The following is a 23,105-nucleotide window of genomic DNA, read 5'->3' on the forward strand; positions in this document are numbered from 1 at the left end:
GAGTCGTGGGCCTTCCCTTTTATTCTGCGTTGTACGGAGGTTCCAGCCAGACCATCAGGGTGGGAAAACAAAACAACAGGCACCCTGATGGGAAAGAAAGAAGTAAAACGATCTCTATTGGCAGATGATAGGATCTTATATACAGAGAAGCTTGAGAAAACGCACTTGAAAAAAAAAAAACCCTGAGAGCAGAAAAGCAAGTTCAGCGAGATCGCAGGCTATGATGAGGTCGGTATACAAAAGTCAGCTGGTATTTCATACCCACGGTGAGCCATCCAGAAATGAAACAGGAGGCAAAGGGTTAGAGAACACACTCTCCAGAGAAGAGGTACGAATGGCTGCTCAGCCTGTGACAAGGTGCTCGATGCCATTAGCCGCTAGGGGAAGGCAAAACCCCGGCCACGATGAGACACCGCGTGCTACTCCCGAGGATGGGGCCACAACTGACGGACAAAACAGAAAATCCATGTCGGCGAGGCCATGAGAGGCTGGAACCCTCGCCCATCGCTCGCTGGCTGGAACGTGAGGAACTTAAACACAGTCACCATGGGACCCTGCCACCCCCCCCCCCACGTGCTGGACAGTAATTTCAGAAGAATTGAAAACGTGCGTCTGTCCGTACAAGAACGGATACGCTGATGTTCGCAGCTTCCTTCGTAATTAAGAGCGGACACAACCCAAACGTCTGTCAACTAGTGAGTGGATAAAGAAAGTGTGACGCACCCATACAACAGAATATTATCCAGTCTTAAAAAAAAAAAAAGAAAGAAAGAAAGAAAGAAAGAAAGAACTGGGTGCAAGAGGCCAGACCCAAGCACGTGTGATTCCACTGAAGTGAAATTTTCCGGGGTGAAAATCCACAGGCACAGAAGGGGGTGGAGTGGTCTCCAGGGGCTGGAGCGTGAGTGAAGACGTGTGGGGTTTCTACGGGGATGGTGAAAACGCAGGGCTGGGTCGTGGTTGCTCAACCTTGTGAGGCAGCTGAAAACACTGAATCCTACCCATTGGAGGAGTGAATTTTACGACGTTTAAATGACGTTGAGAGATTGATAGGTAGAAATGCAGGTCGATCGATAGGTGCTTGCTTAGACAAGAACGGGCTGGTTGGCAAACAGGCTTGCAGATGGAACTGGAAGTGAGTCAGCCCATGATTTCAGGGACTGCTTCTCAAGCCTTACCAGGACTCCTTGGAGCAATGGAAGTCTATTGTGTCTCAGCCCTACATCAAGGATTAACTCCAGCCTGGCACAGCCCTGCTGAAATCCCTGAGGGATTAAGCAGCCACCTGGGTAAAACCTTTCAATGGCTCAAGGCAAGGACTGTCAAGGTCATGAATGGGACTGAGATCTTCCCCACTCCATCCAGAGAAGCAAAACTGGATTTGCCAAGAAGGAGGGGGTGTCTCACATCTTCCAAGTCTGTCCAGAAAACGTCCGAGGGCAGGGCACACCGTGGTCACGGGACTGCGTCAGCTGGGCAAGAAACTGATTCGTCTTGTTTTAAACAGTTTTTATCGTGGAGAATTCAAATACAGGCTAAAGTGGAACGTGTAGAATGAAGGACTCCTTCCGCACTCGACGTTAGGAACACAGGGCCAGCCTGTGGTCGCTGGACGCCCCGCACCCTTCCCCCACGTCCCGTCATCAGTGTCCCTGTATCAACAGCAGGGCTTTTCTACAAAATCGTCATCACCACACCTCACCGCGCCTACAGAGCCATAGTTTCCAACAGAACCCAATAATCGGCACCCTTCCATTTTGTGAGTCCCCTCCCCCCAAGCGACGCTCAACCGGAAACCACAAACCACAGGAAAGAAAGGCTGCGGCAAGTTATGAAGCAAACGGATTCCGCTGTCCTGGGATTGCCCCCGTGCCAGCCCTGCCTGTGCTGCCTGGAGCACAGGTGCCAGGAGCTGGGACAGGGGGGCGGCGGGGGTGAACCCCAGGTAGGGACCCAGGGCAGGTGGGCTCCCCTCCCCCACATAAGCTCCAAGTCCGGCGTCCCAGGGCTTCCAAGAACCTCCCCCGATCACCACCGGCTCCGGCCAGGAGGGAGGACTGTCTCTGGGAGAGAACTCAGATGGGGGGAGAGCTGCCAACTCGAATCTGAGGGCGAGGTGGGCGAGGTCCACGTCCAAGCAGGTGTGTCCCTCTCTCTCTGAGCGCGGCAGAGTGTGTCCCTCTCTCTCTGAGCAGGGCAGAGTGTGTCCCTCTCTCTCTGAGCAGGGCAGAGTGTGTCCCTCTCTCTCTGAGTGCGGCAGAGTAGACGCGTTTGCTTCTAACAGTGGTTTTGTAGTTGTTTTTAGGCGCCAACAGAGACAATGTTTCTATCTGTTCTCCCGATTCTCTTACCCCGTTGTTTCTTCCGCTTCCTTGTAGAATTGGCCAAGATCTTCAATACTATTCGAACTGTGAGTGGTTGTAAACATCTCTGTCCTTCCTCCTGGCCAAGGACAGGCTTCTGGAGTTTTTCCGTTAGGCAGAAAAAAAAAAAAAAAAAAGAAAAAAGAAAAAGTTATGCCTTGCTTTACTGGTGGTGGCACAGTGGATAGAGTGTCAAACTGGGATGCTGAGGTCCCAGGTTCAAAACCCCAAGGTTGCCAGCTTGAATGTGGGCTCATCCAGCTTTAGTGTAGGGTCACCAGCTTGAGCACAGGGTCACCGACATGATCCCATGGTCGCTGGCTTGAGCCCAAGGTCACTGGCTTGAGCCCAAGGTCACTGGCTTGAGCAAGGGGTCACTGGCTCAGCTGGAGCCCCCCCCCCCCCAGTCAAGGCACATATGAGAAAGCAATCAGTGAACAACTAAGGTGCTGCAAGGAAGAATTGATGTTTCTCATCTCTCTCCCTTCCCGTCTCTTTCTCTCTTTCTCAAAAAAAAAATTATATTTCAATGCTACCATGCTAAAGTTTTTTGTTTTTGTTTCATAATTATAAACAAGTATTGAACCTTATCAAATATGGTCCTGTATCAATTGAGATAATTTGTTTTTCCCCCCTAGGGTTGATCAGTGTAGTGAACGGCGCTGAGTCTCTGTCTGAGGCTGGGCCTGTCTTGCATTCCGGATCCTCACGGGCTGTTTTCTGAAACGAGGGTCATTTCACAGGTAACGCTTTCTTTAGCATGGTTGCATCTGTGTTTCTAAGTTGAATGGGCCTGTACTCTGTCCTGTGCTGTTCTTTTCTGGTTTTAGAAGCAGTAACACATCTGCCTTATAAAATGAGCTTGGTAGATTTTCTCTTTTCATTTTTTCTTTTCTTTTCTTTTTTTTTTTTGAACAACTGGCATGAGTTAATACACACACAAAAAAAGAATTGTTGTTGTTGTTGTAAACTTAGTACAATTTACCTGTAGAGTTATCTGGGTCTGGGGTTTCTACAGCAGGAGTTGCTTTACCCATCATTTTATTTCCTGGTCTCTGAAGGTTCCTAGCTCTGTGTTCCAAGCTCGATATTTAGTGTATCTGTAGGAATGTGTCCATTGTGTGTCAGCGTTTAAATCCCTTGACTGTTCAGAAATTTTGTTTTTATATCTGTAGTTATTGCCCTTTTCATTGTCATTATTTTAATTTTTATATCTTCTCTCTCATTTTTTATCATTCTTGCTAAAAAGTCTGTTTCTCTTACTAATCTAAAAAAAATAAAACAACTTCTGGGTTTGTTATTTGCTACTAGTTTTGATCTCTTGTTTTATAGATTTCCTCTCTTATTTCTTTATTTCATATTTCTTTGGTTTGCTCCATTCTTCATTTTGCCAAATTTTTAATTTTTAATTTTGGTGAGAGAAGAGGAGACAGGGAGACAGACTCCCGCATGCACCCAACTGGGATCCACCCAGCAAGTCCACTAGGGGACGATGGTCTGCCCATTGAGGGCCGCTGCTCAGCAACCAAGCTATTTTTAGCACCTGAGGTGAGCCCATGAGGCCATCCTCAGCACCTGAGGCCAACTCCCTCAACCAATCCAGCCATGGCTGGGGGAGAAAAAGAGAGAGAGAGAAGTGAGAAGGGGAGGGGTGGAGAAGCAGATGGGCGCTTCTCGTGTGTGCCCTGACTGGGAATCGAACCCAGAACATCCACATGCCAAGCCAACACTCTACCACTGAGCCAACCGGCCAGAGCCTCCAATTTTTTTAGTTTAGCTATTATTTCATTTTCACCTTTAATATTTCCTGATAAAAGTATTTAAAGCAGCACATTTTCTTGAAAAGACTGCTTTGTCTGTACCCCACAAAAAGTAGGTGATATTTTCATTTTTGGTTTCTTGGTATTTTTTAATTTGCTTTAGGATTTTTATTTTACACCAAGCGTCATCTGGTGATGTGCTGTTTAGTTTCTCATCGCGTGGGATGTGTTTGTTAGGGCATGGAGCAGGCTGACTCTCCAAAGAGAACTGAGGAAATGGGGGCTTAACTAAGACAGAAGCTTATTTCCCTGTCGCAGAGAAAGTCCAGCAAGGGGACCACAGGCTGGCGGGGGGCTCCCCTGTGGGCTCGTCTGTGGGTCATGAGTTTCTAGCGAGTCAACAGGTGTCTCTTACCAGTGAAATTTACGGTCGAATCATTTTCTTCCGACGCTCGGTATGCATGGGGTGCTGTGGGGGACCTTTGTGCCCTGTGTTTCCTCAGACTGTGAATGCCGGGTGTCCTGCCCTGTGACCCCCTCTGTCAATGTATATGACACCCTCCTCTCCTGTGTGGTCACAGGTCAGGGTGGCTTTCTTTGGATTCATGTGGCTTTTTGTCTTAATATTGTCCCTTTCAGATGATGGGAAGCAGAGTTTGCCTCTCCAACACACGGGATAGTGATTATTTTAAGTGACTTATTTTTCAGAAACCAAAGACCTTTGAGCCTCCTTGTTTTCCTGCCTACAGGAATTTTGATTAAAAACAGCAACGAAAGAAACCCTGCTTCCGGAAGGGGACCGTTTTCACCTTAGCAGACGGGGAGGGTCTCAAGGTACAGAAGGGGTTCGGCACTGCCCTCCCCAGGACACAAGTCCCTTCCCTTTGAGCTGAAGGCCATGGGGCCCCTGTGGGGCTCACGAGAAACATTCACCTCTCCCTGCAGAACTTAAGTTAGGGGCCCTATGCAGAGCAACAGCTGTCACCAGAGACAACTTTTTATGACCTATCGCCAGGGCAGGGCAAGCTCCTCGTTATAAGCCATTGTTACTTCCCCCCACACTCTGGGGCCCCAGGCCCCTCACCTTGTCGTTAGCTCAGAATGTCCCCAACGTCTCTCCTCTCAGACTCGGTCAGCTGTGTGGGTTCCCCTGTGCATGCTTATGTAACGGAACTCGGTCATTTCCTCCTGCCCATCTGTCTCGTGTCTGTTGGACGGTGAGCCCAGCGGAGGAACGTGGGACGGAAGGTGGAACGTTAGGCTCTGCCTGGTGTGGACAGCACGCTGCCGGAACCTGTGTTCCCAAATCCAAATCCAGTCTGAGGATCCAGCCCTCTCACCGGGTGCGTCCCCGTGTTCACACCACACACCTGTGTTCACACCACGCACCCGTGTTCACACCACGTACCTGTGTTCACACCAGAACGCCACGCAACCCGTGTTCACACCATACACCCGTGTTCACGCCACGCACCCCGTGTTCATGCCACGCACCCGTGTTCACGCCACGCACCTGTGGTCACACCACGCGCCTGTGGTCACACCATGCGCCCGTGTTCACGCCACGTACCCGTGTTCAGATCACGCACCTGTGTTCACACCAGAACACCACGCACCCGTGTTCACGCTACGCACCTGTGTTCACACCACGCGCCCGTGTTCACGCCACGCGCCTGTGTTTACACCACACACCTGTGTTCACACCACGCACCCTGTGTTCACGCCACGCACCTGTGTTCACACCACACACCCGTGTTCACGCCATGTACCCTGTGGTCACACCACACACCTGTGTTCACACCAGAACACCACACCCCCGTGTTCACGCCATGTACCCTGTGGTCACACCACACACCTGTGTTCACACCAGAACACCACACCCCCGTGTTCATACCACGCACCCGTGTTCACGCCACGCACCCGTGTTCACACCACGCACCCCGTGTTCACGCCACGCACCCCGTGTTCACGCCACGCACCCTGTGTTCACGCCACACACCCCGTGTTCATGCCACACACCCGTGTTCACACCACGCGCCCTGTGTTCACACCACACACCCGTGTTCACGCCACGCACCCCGTGTTCACGCCACGCACCTGCTGTCACCTCTGCATTTGTTTTCTGCCGTCTCGTGCGTGGCAGAGAGTCTATCGACTGTGCTTTGTTCTCATCTCTTTCCTTTTATTTTTATTTTTTATTTTTGTCTGTTTCCTTTTCTGCTTCCCAGGGGGTAAATGGAATTCTCTTCTGCTGCTGTGAAAAGGAACGTGCTGCATTTCTGTCTCGTCCTGGCTGCTCTGACACCCTCCCCTTCCCAGGCCGAGCCCCCCTTTATTTTTCTCAGTGTCTGCATCTCTGACTGGGCGCGTCCCGGGTCCCCTCTCGCCCTCCCTCCCTCCCACAGGTGTCTTCACCGGTGGCTTTATGGACCTGACTTGCGGTTCTCCTGGCTGCACTTCCTCCTGTGTCCTGCAGCTGGACACCCGCTGTCCACCCCATCTCTGGCCGCACCTCTCCCCCTGGTCTCTTGTCCTGTCTCATTTTCTCCTCCCCATCTGTCGCCTCCAAAATGCCCTCCCACCTGGTTACAGGGGACGTGGAGGTCTGAGGACACAGTTATTTGTGTTCACCTCATTTGAAGGTGTGTGTGTGGATATGAAAATCTAAGGTCCAGAGTTCTGTCCTTCGGCGAGTGAGTGAGAACAACACGCCATTGTCTGGTGTCCCGGAGTGGCTGCCTGGGGAAACCCGACACCACTGACATGTCCCTTTAGTCCTTGATCCCGTTCTGTGTCACCACCTGGGTCAGGGCTGGGTCTCCTTCCTGTCTCTGCTAGAATCCTCCCCCGAGCCCTTCCCGGTCCCTCGAAGTCTCGCCTTTCTCCCTGACTCTGGGGAGCCCCCAGTGTTGCCCCAAGCGCCGTGGCTGGTTTGTGCGCAGGTCAGTGGCTCTCCTCCAGCCAGGCAGCCGGGCAGGCCCCTGCCCCTCCTCCTTCTCCTGCGCAGGCCTGTTTCCACCCCCACAGCTTCCAGAACACTTGCCTTCGGTTCTTTTCATAAAAGGATTTCTTGTTCTTGCCTCTTGTTCTTGGTAAGCTCCCCTGTTTCCTCCCAAGTCCATGGAACTTACTGGCACATCTGCCTAGGTGATTCTGCTTGGGGTTCTGTGTGACGGTGGTTCGCCTTCTCAGGGGGCCACCTGGCCCGGGCAGGCACGCGCCCCTCTGCCCTGCAGGGTGTGTGTGTGTGTGTGTGTTTGGGGGGGCTAGCAGGCAGACCACGCCTGTCCACGCCTGGCCTGGCATGTTTAAGTGAGGAGGTAGGGAGGGGACCGCCCCTCATCATTCCTGTGGTCCTCTCCATGGTCCCTGGACTTTGTCTTCTTTTTTTTATTTATTTTACTTTTTATTTTTCTGAAGCTAGAAACCGGGAGAGACAGTCAGACAGACTCCCGCATGTGCCCGACCGGGATCCACCCAGCACGCCCACCAGGGGGCGACGCTCTGCCCCTCTGGGGCATCACTCCGCTGCGACCAGAGCAACTCCAGCGCCTGGGGCAGAGGCCAAGGAGCCATCCCCAGTGCCCGGGCCATCTTTGCTCCAGTGGAGCCTCGGCTGCAGAAGAGGAAGAGAGAGACAGAGAGGAAGGAGAGGGGGAGGGGTGGAGAAGCAGATGGGCGCTTCTCCTGTGTGCCCTGGCCGGGAATCGAACCCGGGACCCCTGCACGCTAGGCCAATGCTTCACCGCTGAGCCAACCGGCCAGGGCCTGGACTTTGTCTTCTTATAAGGACAGCGGTGCTACTGGGTGAGGGCCCAAGTTACTGCAGGTGACCTCATCTCCACCTAACTAGTGACGTCTGCGAAGAGCTTATTTCCAAATAAGGCCACATCCTAAGATCCTGGGGTTAGGACTTCCACATCTCTCTTTTGGGGACACAACTCAACCCGTTGTCACAAAGATGTATTTCCTCCTGATCGAGGGCTGAGCGGTGGCTCCAAAGTGACCAGCCCATGTCCTCACCCCGTTCTCTGTGAGTGGGGACTTCCTTGGACGGAAAGGTCGGTGCAGATCTGAGTAGACGAGGGTTCTCCGGGGTCCCCTGGCGGGTCCTCGAGCCGATGGCCAGGAGAGGAGAGGTCACATGAAGACACAGCAGAGACGGAGTGCTGCGGCCACACTGAGTGCTGCGGCCACACGGAGTGCTGCGGCCACACTGAGTGCTGCGGCCACACTGAGTGCAGCGGCCACACGGAGTGCTGCGGCCACACGGAGTGCTGCGGTCACACTGAGTGCAGCGGCCACACTGAGTGCTGCGGCCACACTGAGTGCAGCGGCCACACTGAGTGCTGCGGCCACACTGAGTGCAGCGGCCACACTGAGTGCTGCGGCCACACTGAGTGCTGCGGCCACACGGAGTGCTGCGGCCACACTGAGTGCAGCGGCCACACTGAGTGCTGCGGCCACACGGAGTGCTGCGGCCACACGGAGTGCTGCGGCCACACTGAGTGCAGTGGCCACACTGAGTGCTGTGGCCTGGAGCCACCAGAAGCCAAAGAGGCCGGAAGGACTGTCCCTGAGAGCCTTCCGAGGGAGCCGGGCACCTGACTATGCCTCCTGCCTCCAGGACTGCGAGGTGACGGTTTCTGACACTTGTGGTCATCTGTCCTGGCAGCCCCAGGACATGGACGCACACCCGTACCCACGTCAGCGGGAGGGCACTCTATGCCACGCGTTCCCACGTGGGTCCTCGAGCCCAGACCTCTCTGCACAGCATCCCGGAGGACGGCATCCCTTCTTCCCAACAGTCACCGGTGCTCGGTGGTGCGGGTGAACGGTGACTTCCTAGTCAGCCCTTGCTGATGTCTGAATGGTTTCTTTTCTTTTTTTTCATTTTTCCGAAGCTGGAAACAGACTCCCGCATGCGCCCGACCGGGATCCACCCGGCACGCCCACCAGGGGGCGATGCTCTGCCCACCAGGGGCGACGCTCTGCCCACCAGGGGGCGATGCTCTGCCCATCCGGGGCGTCACTCTGTTGAGACCAGAGCCACTCTAGCACCTGGGGCAGAGGCCATGGAGCCATCCTCAGCGCCCGGGCCATCTTTGCTCCAATGGAGCCTCGGCTGTGGGAGGGGAAGAGAGAGACAGAGAGGAAGGAGAGGGGGAGGGTGGAGAAGCAGATGGGCGCTTCTCCTGTGTGCCCTGGCCGGGAATCGAACCCAGGACTCCTGCACTCCAGGCCGACGCTCTACTGCTGAGCTAACCAGCCAGGGCCCGATGTCTGAATGGTTTCTAACCTGCCCTTGCCCTCCAGTCAGCGCCGTGCTGCCCGGCATAAAGTGTCAGCTGGGGTCCAGCTGGAAGGCCCTGGACTTCCGTCGATGCTGCCACGTGGTCCCTCACGGGGTTTTTTTCAATTCACACCTTGGGAGACACAAACGGGAGCTGCCTTCTGGCTCCTAGGCCTTGCCACGTCTTCCTGCTGGTCTGCCCGCGTGACAGCCAGAGAGGCCTGAGGGTCTTCTGACTGTGAGCGCTGACGCTGCGGCTAGAGAGCAGGCGGACAGAGCCTGGGTCTCTGAGGCCTCGGGGGGCCAGCAGGCCAGCCTCCGACAGTCCCCTGTGGATGCACTTGAGGGGCGAGGGTGGGCCGGAATACACCACGGTCACTGGCCACCACGCCTAGTTGGCACGAGCCGAGCGAGTTTCTCTCAGGCGGACGCCCTGCAGCTCGTCCAGGCTCAGGAGAAGCGGCTCTGCCTCAGGGTTAGGACGCAGCCCCTTGGACAGTGTCCAGCGTCCCTGAGAAGAGCGACCCGCACGGACCTGTGGTGTTCCCCCCCAGGAGGACCCCGGCACGAAGCCTGAGCCGTGCCCTCTCCCCAAGTGCCCCGTCCCCTCCGAGGACCCGCCTGAGCCTGCTCCTGGACCCTGGCTGGGGTGAGCCACACGGGCAGGGGTGCCGGGCACCAGGTGCTCCGAGCTGCCCATCACACATAGAGGGTGTGATGTGAATCATATGTTGATTCACTGGCCATAAAACTGGGCGTGCGCAGCCGCCGCGACCCACCGTCCGGAGAGGACGGGACAGCAGGGGAGCAAGCCCCTAGCAGTGGCCCATCTGCACGCTGGGCTGGCCCAGACCCCTTGCTCCTGCTCCAGCCCTCCCTCCTCCCCTCCTCACCCCCAACCTCAGCCTCATATCCACACCCCTGCCACCAGGTGACAGATGACTCTGCCCGGCGTCTTGGCCCCAGCTGGGAAGAAAGCCCGATGTCATTCATGGTCGCACTAGGGGTGACGGGGGGTGGGGGGCAGAGAAGGCACCTCCTCAAGATCTGGGGCTCTGGGAGAGGAGAGTCGCTGACCATGCAAGCCCAGCCCGGTGCCAAGGGGGACATCCAGGCTGGGTTCCCTGGTGCACAGTGGGGACGCCGTGGGCAGGGGCCAGGGTGCCAAGGAGAGACAGCACAGCCTCCTCATTCCAGATGCGACTCTTCCGCCCGGGTGCTCTCCACGCCAGCAGGGCGGGCGCCGTGACGAGTTCCGGGATCACGGGGTGGGGGGGGTTGGGGGGGGTTGTTCTGCTGGAACCTTAGAGGCGAAGGAGATACACTTGAACCAGAGTGCCGCGGTGATGAGGGAGGACCCCCCACACCCCCACTCCCTGAGAACTGCTGGGATGTCTCCCACACGTCTGCGGGGGAACCCTGGGCCCTGGGCCGCGCTCCTGGGGGAGAGCCATTTATCTGTGGGAAAGTGAAACCAGAAGAAGGCAGTGGGAGTGGGGAAGGAGGTCAGGGAGGGACAGGGACCAACCCTGGAGAGTTATTTATTTACTTATTCACTGGAGAGAGAGAGACAGACAGAGAGACAGAGACAGAGAGAAGGGGGAGGAGCAGGAAGCATCAACTCCCATCTGTGCCTCCAACGGGAAAGCCCGGGATTTCCAACTGGCGACCTCCACGTTCCAGGTCGACTCTTTATCCACTGCGCCACCCCGGGGCAGGCGGGACCCACCCTTGAGGTCACTGCCCCCTCCTCCGACTCCCAACCGCACTGAGGTCCAGGGCCCGCTGTCACTGTCGGCCCTCCAGCCACTGGCAGCCGTTCCTCCTTTTCCTGGGCTCACACCCAGCTATTTCCTCGGATCCACCCTCCCCACCTTCAGGCTACGTGCCCAGTGCTGCTGCTGACTTCATCCCTCGCTCCAGGCATGAGCGGGGCCCACAGCGAGGCCACCGTGCCCGGTCCTGAATGTCCAGGTGCGTCATCTCCTGGGGCTGCCGCCGTAACAGAGGGCCCACGAAAGGGGTGGCCTCGCCGTCCTTTGGCCTCTGTTGGTCCTGGAGGCCAGAAGTCAGGATCAAGGTGTCACAGGGCCACGCTCCCTCCGAACCCCGAGGGTGATCCTTCCCACCCCATCCAGCTCTCCTGACGCCCTTCAGCCCCTGCCCCCCCCCCAAGGGTCACTTGGTGAGCTCACAGGGTTATCTCACAAGGACACCAGTCACGGTGCCCTAGAGCCCACTCCGGTAATCTCATCTTAACTGGATTACGTCATCTACAAAAATTCCATTTCCAAACAAGATCAGGTTCTCTTGTAGGGAAGCTAGAATTTCAACAGGGCTTTGGGGAGGACACAATTCAACCCAGAATAAGCAAGCAACCTGGTGAGCAAGTGTTTCTTTTCCCTGCAGTGAGGACGTCAACCTCGGCTGGTACCTCCGCCCCCCTCCTCTACCCTGAGAATGGAGCCAAACAGCAGAAAACACGCCCAAGGGAGCAAGGAAAAAGAAGCAGCCGGCTGACCCCCTGAACGATCCGTTCCTGAAGGCTGCTCACTCGTCAGCACCAACAAATCCCGTTTCTGCGTAAAACGCCTCCTGTGAAGTTCTCTGTCACTAGCGATGCCCGGCCACTGCAGCTGATAGGACATGACTAGCGGTGGCCCGAGGTGCACGGGGCCCTCACTCCGCTCGGGGATGATGGCGATGCACTCAGGGCGAGGGGCAAAAGGCCTGTGCCTCCCAGCCCCAGCTGGGTTTCTGGCTGAGCCACGGCTAGGGCAGGGAGGGCTGGGTGGAGGGTAGCGGAGGGTGGAGGGTGGAGTCCTGGCTCTGCTTGTCACCCTGGAGTGACAGGTTGCAGACCGAGCGGTGTCCACGGATCCCCAGGGGCTGCACTGGCCATGAGGCCGGCCTGCGGCAGCCAGGATTGCTGGACGCTGTTCAGCCCCTGGGCAGCCCCAAGCCACTCCCTGAAGACCGTTCCCTGGTCTGCTGGGAGACAAACACCGGCTCTCTTTTTCTCTGGTTTTCCACCGGAGCTGCCAGCACACGCCGGTCGGGGCTCAGAGTGGAGGCCCCGTCCAAGCCCCCGCCAGCACACCTCCCTCTCTCACGGTGTGCCTGTATTTTTTTTTTAATTTTATTTATTTATTTATTTTTACAGAGACAGAGAGTGAGTCAGAGAGAGGAATAGACAAGGACAGACAGACAGGAATGGAGAGAGATGAGAAGCATCAATCATTAGTTTTTTCATTGCACATTACAACACCTTAGTTCAGGGGTCCCCAAACTACGGCCCGCGGGCCACATGCGGCCCCCTGAGGCCATTTATCCGGCGCCCGCCGCACTTCTGGAAGGGCACCTCTTTCATTGGTGGTCAGTGAGAGGAGCATAGTTCCCATTGAAATATTGGTCAGGTGGCCTGACCTGTGGTGGCGCAGTGGGATAAAGCGTTGACCTGGAACACTGAGGTCGCCGGTTCGAAACCTTGGTCTTGCCTGGTCAAGGCACATATGGGAGTTGATGCTTCCTGCTCTTCCTCTCTCTCTCCCTCTCTCTCTCTCTCTCTCTCTCTAAAAATCAATAAAGAAAATATTTTAAAAAAACCACGAAATATTGGTCAGTTTGTTGATTTAAATTTACTTGTTCTTTATTTTAAATATTGTATTTGTTCCCGTTTTGTTTTTTTACTTTAAAATAAGATATGTGCAATGTGCATAGGAATTTGTTCATAGTTTTTTTTATAGTCCGGCCCTCCAACGGTCTGAGGGACAGTGAACTGGCCCCCTGTGTAAAAAGTTTGGGGACCCCTGCCTTAGTTGTTCATTGACTGCTTTCGCATATGTGCCTTGACCGTGGGCCTTCAGCAGACCGAGTAACCCCTTGCTGGAGCCAGTGACTTTGGGTTCAAGCTGGTGGGCTTTTGCTCAAACCAGATGAGCCCGCGCTCAAGCTGGCAACCTCGGGGTCTCAAACCTGGGTCCTCTGCATCCCAGTTCGACGCTCTATCCACTGCACCACTGCCTGGTCAGGCCATCCCTGTATTTCGAGTCAACTGTCTCTTTAAATAAAAAAAAAAAAATTGATTGATTTTAAGAGAGGGGATAGAGGGCAGGAGAGAGAGAGAGAGAAACAGTCATTTGTTCCATTTATCTATGCATTCATTGGCTAATTCTTTTTTTTTTTTTTTCATTTTTTCATTTTTCTGAAGCTGGAAACGGGGAGAGACAGTCAGACAGACTCCCGCATGCGCCCGACCGGGATCCACCCGGCACGCCCACCAGGGGCGACGCTCTGCCCACCAGGGGGTGGTGCTCTGCCCATCCTGGGCTTCGCCATATTGCGACCAGAGCCACTCTAGCGCCTGAGGCAGAGGCCACAGAGCCATCCCCAGCACCCGGGCCATCTCTGCTCCAATGGAGCCTTGGCTGCGGGAGGGGAAGAGAGAGACAGAGAGGAAGGCGCGGCGGAGGGGTGGAGAAGCAAATGGGCGCTTCTCCTGTGTGCCCTGGCCAGGAATCAAACCCGGGTCCTCCGCACGCTAGGCCGACGCTCTACCGCTGAGCCAACCGGCCAGGGCCCCTCATTGGCTAATTCTTGTATGTACCCTGACCGGGGATCAAACCCACAACCTTGGTGTATTGGGAAGAAGACACTCTAACCAACTCAGCTACCCGGCCAGGACTCTCTCTCTCTCTTTTTTAAAGAAAAGCCATCCCACTCCTGACACCAAAAAAAAAAAAAAAAAAGAAAAGCCAGTTTGAGTTGGGTTCTGGTCAGAACCCTAGAGTTGCCCGACTTGCCTGGTGGCCACGTCTTCTCCCCCTGGGACAGGGGTGCAGGTGCCTGGGATCACAGGTCCCCCCAACGCTCTAGGCTTGTCAGTCACACAGACCTATGCACTGGTCACTTACACACTGTGACTCTTGCTCTGTCTTCTCCCCGGAATATCTCTGTGTCTTGTGAAGAAAAGCCTTACCTTCTTATCTGCCTGAATCAGCTCCCCCAGCCCCCAGCCCTCACCCCCACACCCTTCTCCCAGGGCCCAGAGCTCCCACCGGTGGAGACAGCCTCAGGCATGAGAGTGGCTGGACCCCGGTCCCTTCAGCGCAGGCCTGGCGACAGCTCCCTGTCACCCTCCCGGGCTGTTTCCACTCCCTCCTCCGGGATCCTTGCCCTGCCTGCCACAACCTCCGCTCGGCTCCCAGCTCCGGGCCGTCTCGGGCAGTCCTGCCAACGCCAGCGTGTCCACACCGGCTCCAGCCGGCCCGACCACCGTCCACCCAGGCCATCGCCACCATCAGACATGCCACGGCGTGTTCAGTGGTTAGATTCAACCCTAGAAGGGCCGTGGGGCTAGGCGGGACCGGTTTGGGCTTCATTTGCAGACCTGGTTCTGATGCATTCTTTCTGGGTCAATGGTACCTGTGGCCCTCAATGCCCAAGGGGTGAGAGCGGGACAGGCCGGGCCGGGCCTGTCCTTTGCCCAGGTGGAGGTGGGAGGGGGGGCAGGAGGTACCAGGCCATGTGGGGCCTTGGGAAGGAATGCCCAGGTGGCACCAGCTTGATGTGCAAGCAGAGGACACACAGAAAGGAGGTTTCAGTCAGAGGCGGCTCCGAGGACAAGCCCTTGTAGTTAGGGTGCACATGACCATGGACCCCAGCAAAGCCGCTTCCACCGTGTCAATGAGCAGGAGTGTTGGGGCAACTGGGTGCAGGGCCTCTGTTGTCTCCTCTCCTTCCTGCTGGGCCACATCGCTCCGTGGTGGAGACACAGGAGGGGCCATGGCCAGTCTGAGCTGCCATGAAGTCCCAGGCCATTGCAGGGTCCTGCTGGGTGGGTGCTGTCCCTGCCCAGGAGGAGCCCAGCTCAGCCTAGGACCCTGGCCCCCAGGGGCGGTGGCACCTAGCTCCTCAGTCCTGTGTCCCCAGTCAGCCCTGTACAGGCTCGTGCAGAAGTCGGATCCAGCCCTAGACTGGGTGGGGATGTGAACACGTGGACTGGGTGTTCACAAGCCAGGGCCCCCTACGCCCCCTTCCACGGGGGGAGGCCTGAGAAAGAGTGGGGAGTGTGAGGGAGGGCCACCCAGCCCCAGGTCGGGCGGCTGCTCCAGGGAGCTCCCCGGGCCCTACGGGGGGACGCCCTGGCAGACGGGTGGGCACGGGGTGGTCTGTGTGCCGAGGCACAGGACAGGGTGGGATGCTCCCCTTCTAGCCCACTGAGCTTCCAGAGGGGGCCGGGGGTGGGAGCTGAGAATGCAGTGGGAAGGGCAGGGTGGGCCCTGCTGGAGAGTGAGCCCTTCCCAAGGAAGGCACCGCCCACCGTCCGCCCACGCCGTCTGCCCGCCTGCCCTGGCCTGCCTGCCCACCCCACCCAACATTTTCCGTGGAATGTTTCCAAGGCAGCAGCAACATCACAAACCCAGAAAAAAAAAGACGAATCTGGGCAGGGGCGGGCCTGAGTGGTCACAGGCTGGGGTGAGAGGAAGGGCTCTAGGTGTCCTCGGGCACTCAGCTGCCAGGCACTGGGTGGGCCTGCCCATGCATCCGGGCTCCCCCAAAGGTGGGGCACCCCCTCCCTGGGCAGAGCAGGCCTCTGGGAGGGTCTGGGACCCAGTGTGGCTTGTCTGCTGGACACAGCATCCACTCCTTGGTAAAAGCCCATGTTGGATGAAGGCATCAACAGATGAATGGAGGGATGGATGAATGAATGGGTCACATGGATGCCGACCTGGCCACCAGAGCACATTAGAGAACCGGGATTCTGCAGGGACCAGGGAGCCCTCCGCCTGGGGGCCGCACCCCTCTGGTCCAGTGGGCCTGGGAGAAGGGTGGGGGAGGGTGCGGCTGAGGTGTGCTGACAAGTCTGGGGTGCCAGGGCGCCTTGGGTGGGGTGTCTGAAGCCCAAGGGTGGGGTGACTACAGAGGAGGAGGGAGAGGCCGGCCAGGGCCGCAGGGAGGTGGGGAGAGGCGGCCCAGGAGCCTCAGGGTCTGGCTGAGGAGTGGTCTCTGTGGCTGCGGAGATGGAGGTGGGAGAACCTGGGGGTGGTTCTGCAGCCCCTGGTCCAGCCAGCCACCCTCAGGGGCTCCCCAAAGAGTGGCATTCTTCCCCCCTCTCACTTTTCCTTCGACCCCAGGTCACCATCAGGCCAGGCTGGGCACCCATTATGAGCAGCCAGCCCCTGGCCCCATAGCAGTGTGGGTGGGCTGGCCGGGCGGGTGAGTAGCGACAGCCCCCTGCCCCCCTCCGCTGTGCGGGGAAACCAAGAGGGAGGGGCCAGGAGCCCCAGCCCTGCAGCCTCTTCTCCAGCCCTTCCCCCACCCTCGTGGCTGAGGCTGGGGACCCGTTTCCCAGGAAACAGGTGGCTGGTGGGAGACAAGGCCCAGAAGAGAGGGCTGGGGCCGGCAGTTGGGCCGGCTGGACCTCTGTGCCAAGAGGGCAGGCCAGGAGCGAAGGTGGCTCGGGCTGCAGAGGGTGCTGCTGGCCCCTCTCTGCTGTGGGTCCCCTGGCCCGGCCACTGCAGACCACCCGCTGTGTCCTCTCCCCGTGGGCCGCACATGGGGAACTGGGCCTCAGGGCTGGGCTGCCTGGGGGAGGGGAGGCCCCGCCGCACTGCTGGGGCCAGCCCCCGGGCCCAACGGGGCCCCTCCCCGTGTCCCACTCCCAAGGGCCTGCTCCTGCCAGGGACCTCCTGGGCATGGTGGGGCCCCCAGGCCATCGAGGTGACCGAAGTGACCGAGGTGACGGAGGTGACAGAGACAGTGGTGACGGAGGCTGTGGAGGTGGGGCCCAGCAGGCCAGCCCCGGTGAGGCAGAGCAGCCCTGGGGTGGGATGGAGGTCTGGCTCAGCCCTGGGGGGTGGGGGCTTCAGTGAGTCCCTGCTGCAGGCGTCCCCGGGGCCCCTGGACACTCTTCGTAACTGGCTGGACGGCATGGAGGAGCTGCAGGCCTCGCAGGCACCCCCAGCCCCCGAAGTCACGGTGGCTGCCGCCCAGCTGCAGGAGCAAGAGGTACGGGGGGGGGGGCACCTTGGGACTCCCGGGCTCTCTCTCACCTGCAGGTCCAGGCAGCCGCACAGGGAGGGCCTGCGACCCCTCTTCTCCCAGTGGACTGCAGGCTCTGGGCCGCAGGCACCCCCAGGGAGCTGGGCAGGAGTGGCATGCTCACCCAGCCCCATGTCCCGTGTCCCATGTCCCATGTCCTGTCCCGTGCCCCATGTCCTGTCCCGTGTCCTGTGTCCTGTCCCATGTCCCGTGTCCCATGTCCTGTCCCGTGTCCCATGCCCCATGTCCTGTCCCGTGTCCCGTGCTTTGTGTCCCATGTCCCGTGTCCTGTCCCGTGTCCCGTGCCCCATCCCGTGTCCTGTCCCGTGTCCCATGCCCCATGTCCTGTCCCGTGTCCCGTGCTTTGTGTCCCGTGTCCTGTCCCGTGCCCTGTGTCCCGTGTCCCGTCCCGTGTCCCGTGTCCTGTCCCGTGCCCCGTGTCCCATGTCCCATGTCCTGTCCCGTGTCCCGTGCCCCATCCCGTGTCCTGTCCCGTGTCCCGTGCTTTGTGTCCCGTGTCCCGTGTCCTGTCTCATGTCCCGCGTCCCGTGTCCTGTCCCGTGTCCCGCGTCCCATGTCCTGTCCTGTGTCCTGTGCCCCGTCCCGTGTCCCATGCCCCATGTCCTGTCCCGTGTCCCGTGCTTTGTGTCCCGTGTCCTGTCCCGTGCCCTGTGTCCCGTGTCCCGTGTCCTGTCCTGTGTCCCGTGCCCTGTGTCCTGTCCCGTGTCCTGTGTCCTGTCCCGTGCCCTGTGTCCCGTGTCCCATGTCCTGTCCCGTGTCCTGTGTCCTGTCTCATGTCCCGCATCCCGTGTCCTGTCCCGTGTCCCATGCCCCATGTCCTGTCCCGTGCCCCGTGTCCTGTCCCGTGTCCCGTGCCCTGTGTCCTGTCCTGTGTCCCGTGTCCCGTGCCCTGTGTCCCGTGTCCCGTGCCCTGTGTCCTGTCCCGTGTCCCGTGTTCTGTCCCGTGCCCCGCGTCCCATGTCCTGTCCTGTGTCCCGTGTCCCATGTCCGTGTCCCGTGTGCAGCTGCTCCGGCGTCTGCTGGCGGAACGTGCCATGCAGGTAGAGCTTGTGCTGCAGGAAGCCCCGAGCCCAGTGGAGCTGCGGGCCCAGTGGGACCGCCTGGTGCATCGGGCAGAGGCCAGGTGAGACGGGGGCGCCCGGGTGGAGGAAGGTGCTGGCGTGGAGAGGGTGCCACTAACTGCCCCGTCTGGGCCCCAGGTGGGGACTCCTGGAGCGGCTTGTGCCCGCAGCCCAGAGCTTCGAGGAGGCCCGCGGCGCTCTGCTGGCCCGGCTGACCCCGGGCACGTGGCTCCTGACCCAGCGGTGGCAAAGCCAGCGCGGGCCTGAGGCCCACGAGGGGGCCGTGTGGTGCCTGCAGGTACAGGCCAGGACCCGGGGCGGGGCGGGGGGCGGGGGCTCGCACCAGGCTCAGGGGGGGTGTGTTCACAGAGTGTGTGCGCTGGGGCTGCAGACGGGGCCGAGGGCCTGGAGAGGGTCCTGGAGGCTGGCGGGACGCTGCTGCAGCTGCTCACAGGTGTGTGGTCAGCGGGACAGCCGGGCCGGTCAGCCAAGCTGCCCTCAGTGTTCATATGTGGGGACCCAGTCCTTCTCTCCCTGCTTTGGAGCGTGGTCTAGGGCAGGGGTCCCCAAACTACGACCCGCAGGCCACATGCGGCCCCCTGAGTCCATTTATCCGGCCCCTGTTGCACTTCTGGAAGGGGCACCTCTTTCACTGACTATGGTCAGTGAGAGGAGCATAGCTTCCATTGAAATACTGGTCAGTTTGTTCATTTAAATTTACTTCTTTTTTTTTTTTTTTCATTTTTCTGAAGCTGGAAACAGAGAGAGACAGTCAGACAGACTCCCACATGTGCCTGACCGGGATCCACCCGGCACGCCCACCAGGGGCGACACTCTGCCCACCAGGGGGCGATGCTCTGCCCATCCTGGGCGTCGCTATGTTGCGACCAGAGCTACTCTAGCGCCTGGGGCAGAGGCCAAGGAGCCATCCCCAGCGCCCGGGCCATCTTTGCTCCAATGGAGCCTTGGCTGCGGGAGGGGAAGAGAGAGGCAGAGAGGAAAGCGCGGCGGAGGGGTGGAGAAGCAAATGGGTGCTTCTCCTGTGTGCCCTGGCTGGGAATCGAACCCGGGTCCTCCGCACGCTAGGCCAACGCTCTACCGCTGAGCCAACCGGCCAGGGCAAATTTACTTGTTCTTTATTTTAAATATTGTATTAGCTCCCATTTTGTTTTTTTTACTTTAAAATAGGATTTGTGCAGTGTGCATAGGGATTTGTTCATAGTTTTTTTTATAGTCCAGCCCTCCAACGGTCTGAGGGACAGTGAACTGGCCCCCTGTGTAAAAAGTTTGGGGACCCCTGGTCTAGGCCCTGGAGTCCAAGGACCCTCCCAGTGCCTCCCCCCACCGCCCCCACTCTGGCCCCTGACCTCTGACCCCAGCCCTTCCCCCCACGTGTCTGCAGAGGATGGAGCTCGCCGGGTGCAGCAGCAGCTGGAGCAGCTCCAGCAGTGGGCCCGGCTGACCAGGGAGGCTGTCTGCGTCCGGAGGGAGCTGCTGTGTGACCTGGGTCCCGGGCCCCCCGAGCCCCCACCCTCAGCAAGCCCAGGGGCCTGGCTGGAACTGGCTGGAGCAGCCTCGGGACATCAAGAGCTTGGGGACCAAGAGCAGGTGTTCGCGCCACATGGAGGGGCAGCTGGGGTGAGCCCGGAGGCGGGGTCGTCAGCTAAGGGAGGGTCTCGCTGTTGCCGTGAGGATGGCGGGGGTGGGTAAGGAGGGACTTCTGAGCCCTGCGGGGGGCTGCCCGGGATGACACCGCACTCCTCCTCCAGCTGAGGGCCCAGCTGGCCCACCTGGCAGAGCGTCTAGAGCAGCTGGCTCAGCGGGCAGAGGCTCCCAGCCAGGTGGTAGCACCCACAGCATCCGCCCAGGCACCGGGCCCACCTCCAGGTATGCCAGGGCCCGCAGAGCCGACCACAGAGAGGACTCTGACCACAGAGAGGACTCCGACCACAGAGAGGACGCCTGGTCAGACCCAGGAGGACGTGGGCTCGGGAGTGCAAGGTGCGCAGGAAGTCGGGCCCGATGGGTGGCGAGCAGGGTGCTGTGCCCGAGGCTGGGCTCTCAGGGCGGCCCTCTCTCTCCCCTAGCTGTGTTCTGGGCAGTGATGAAGCCTCTGGAGGGTCTCTGCTCAGAGACTCAGGAGGACGCCGGGCTGAAGGGCCCAGGGGGGCCGACGGAGCGGATCTGGTGGGGCCTGGCGGAGTGGGCGGCCAGCGAGGAGGGGTGGCAGCCTGGAGGCAGCTGGCCCCACGCCCTGCAGGTGCTTGGAAGACGGGGAGGCTGGGGAAGAGCCCTGTGGGGGGAGAGCAGTGACCACAGGGAAGCCGGGGCTCTCGGGCTGGCCCCACGCCCTGCAGGTGCTCTGGGAGATGGGGAGGCTGGGGAAGAGCCTTGTGGGGGGAAGAGCAGTGACCACAGGGAAGCTGGGGCTCTCAGGCTGGCCCCTGGCCCCCCCAGGGGAGGGGCCCACAAAGAAGAGCTGTCCTCTGGGGAGGAGACTGGGCAGGCAGCTTGGGCCAGAGGACTTCTGTGGCACCTTCTAGACTCCGCTCTCACCCCTGAAACACCCTCGGGTCCCCAGGACAAGGCTACCCTGCTCTCCCGGCAGGGGCAGGCCCGGGCTGCCAGCCCCAGAGGTGGGACCAGCCAGCCAAGGATGGTACCTACCCATGAGGACAACAGGACCCAGCCTCTAAACGGCCTGGGGACAGACAGAGCAGGGCTGAGGGACCTGGGCTCACCTCTCTTCACCTTTCCTGTTGAGTCGAGTCCCCTACTGAGGTCACAGTGACGCTACGCATGATTTCCGTGGACGAAGTCACTGGGCAGAAAATACGTATTTGGAGCAAAAGATAAAAAAAGTTAAACCTGAAGTATAGGTCGGGCGTCTCTCCTGGTTTAAGGCAAACGTGTAGCCTAGCCTGGTGTCCCCAGAGTGTGTTCCTCCTCAGCTGGGACCCTGTTCCCCACCCCTCACCCCCCAGGCATAACACAGGGACGCTGGGCCTCTCAGGAAGCAGCTCCGAGGTTTTCCTCCTGCCCTGAAGTCTCCCATCCCCTCCCTCACCGTCTCCGCCAGGCTTAGCTTCTCCGTGGGCACGGGCTGCCTGAGCACCAGGAGCTGAGCAGCTTGAACAACAGACGCCGCTGACTCAGTCCTGAGGTGCAGGGCTGGCTCCTCGGAGGGCTGAGGGGGGCCCGGCACCAGGCCTCCGAGTCCTGCTCACAGCTGCATCACCTTCCTGTGTCTTCATGTCATCTCTCCCTCGGGTGTCTGGGTCTTAACCTCCCCTTTTCTACAAGGACACGCGTAGGGCCACGCACTCGCAGACTCCTCCGGGAGGACCTCACCTTAACTGAGGTTACCTGCAAGTGACTATGATTTCCGAATAAGGTCACGTTCTGAGGGGTTCAGGAGTTAGGATTTCAACCTATGAATTTGGGGGGGCACACAGGTCAACTCATGAGAGGGAGTCACCCTGCTGGCTTTGCCGACTTGGCTTGCCCCAACCGGGAGTGTGCAGCACAGGGGCGGCAGCTGGGCCCCCACTGAGCAGGCCACCTCCGGCCGTGTGGACCCGGCCAGCCTGTGTCATGTGTGTCATGTTCCCCTCGCTGGAGGCAGTAGGACCCCTTGGGGGCCGGCAGGTTGTGAGGCTGATCTGATGGCAGGGTTTGGCGTGGGAGCCGTGGGGCGCGCAGCCCCTGCCGTGGGCGTCTCGGCTGCGGAGGACCCCCACCTTGGGAGGAAGGACCCCCTGCGAGAGCACCCACCACCTGGGCGGCTGGGCTGTGGCGTCCGGCACCTTGACAGAGAGGTCAGCCTGCCATTCTCCACTCCGCCGTGCCCGCCCCACTCCTGCCCGGCCCTGCACCCTGCCCACCTCTGCCACACTGATGCTCTAGGCCGTGTGTCCTGGAGGAGGTGGCGGTGTTCGCTGCGGGCCACTTTGTGGAGGTGCTGTTTGCACGACCTCAGCAGCTGAGCCAGGCCGAGCTCCGTGGGACCAAGGCGGGGCCTATAGCTGGGGCCCAAAGCCTGCACAGCAACCTCCTGGACCTGGCGGGGGTCAGCACGGTAACACTGATCTCCCGTGTGCCCTGGGACTAAGCTTTCCGAGTGCCCCCTGACCCTCAGGTGCCCTGGGGGAAGCGGGTGGACTGCAGGGCTGTGCACACAGCTCCTGGTGGACTCTGACTGCCCAGGGGCCAGCTTGGGGTGGGGCACCAGCCGCAGGACGAAGCAGTGGCAGGGAGAGCAGAGGGTCACACCGGGCAAGGGGCTCACCGCACTGACCTCCCGAGGCCCCTCCCTGCTGCGTGGGTGGTGTGGGGCCAGAGCTCCAGGGAAGGAGCTGGTTCTGAGGGACCTCAGCCAGGGACAAGGTAGGGACACCCCGGGGGCGTAGGACGGTGGCTCGGCTCCTAGGGCGGGGCCTGCCCTGGACACGGGGAAACCCAGGGCTGGCCAGCCTCACACCTCCTTCCCACAGCAAGGCGCTGGCACACAGCTGGATTCTGTGGCCGGGCAGTGCCACCTGCAATGGGTTGGTCACAGAAAGAA

This window comes from Saccopteryx bilineata, chromosome 3 (assembly GCF_036850765.1).
Source record: "Saccopteryx bilineata isolate mSacBil1 chromosome 3, mSacBil1_pri_phased_curated, whole genome shotgun sequence".
NCBI lineage: Eukaryota > Metazoa > Chordata > Mammalia > Chiroptera > Emballonuridae > Saccopteryx > Saccopteryx bilineata.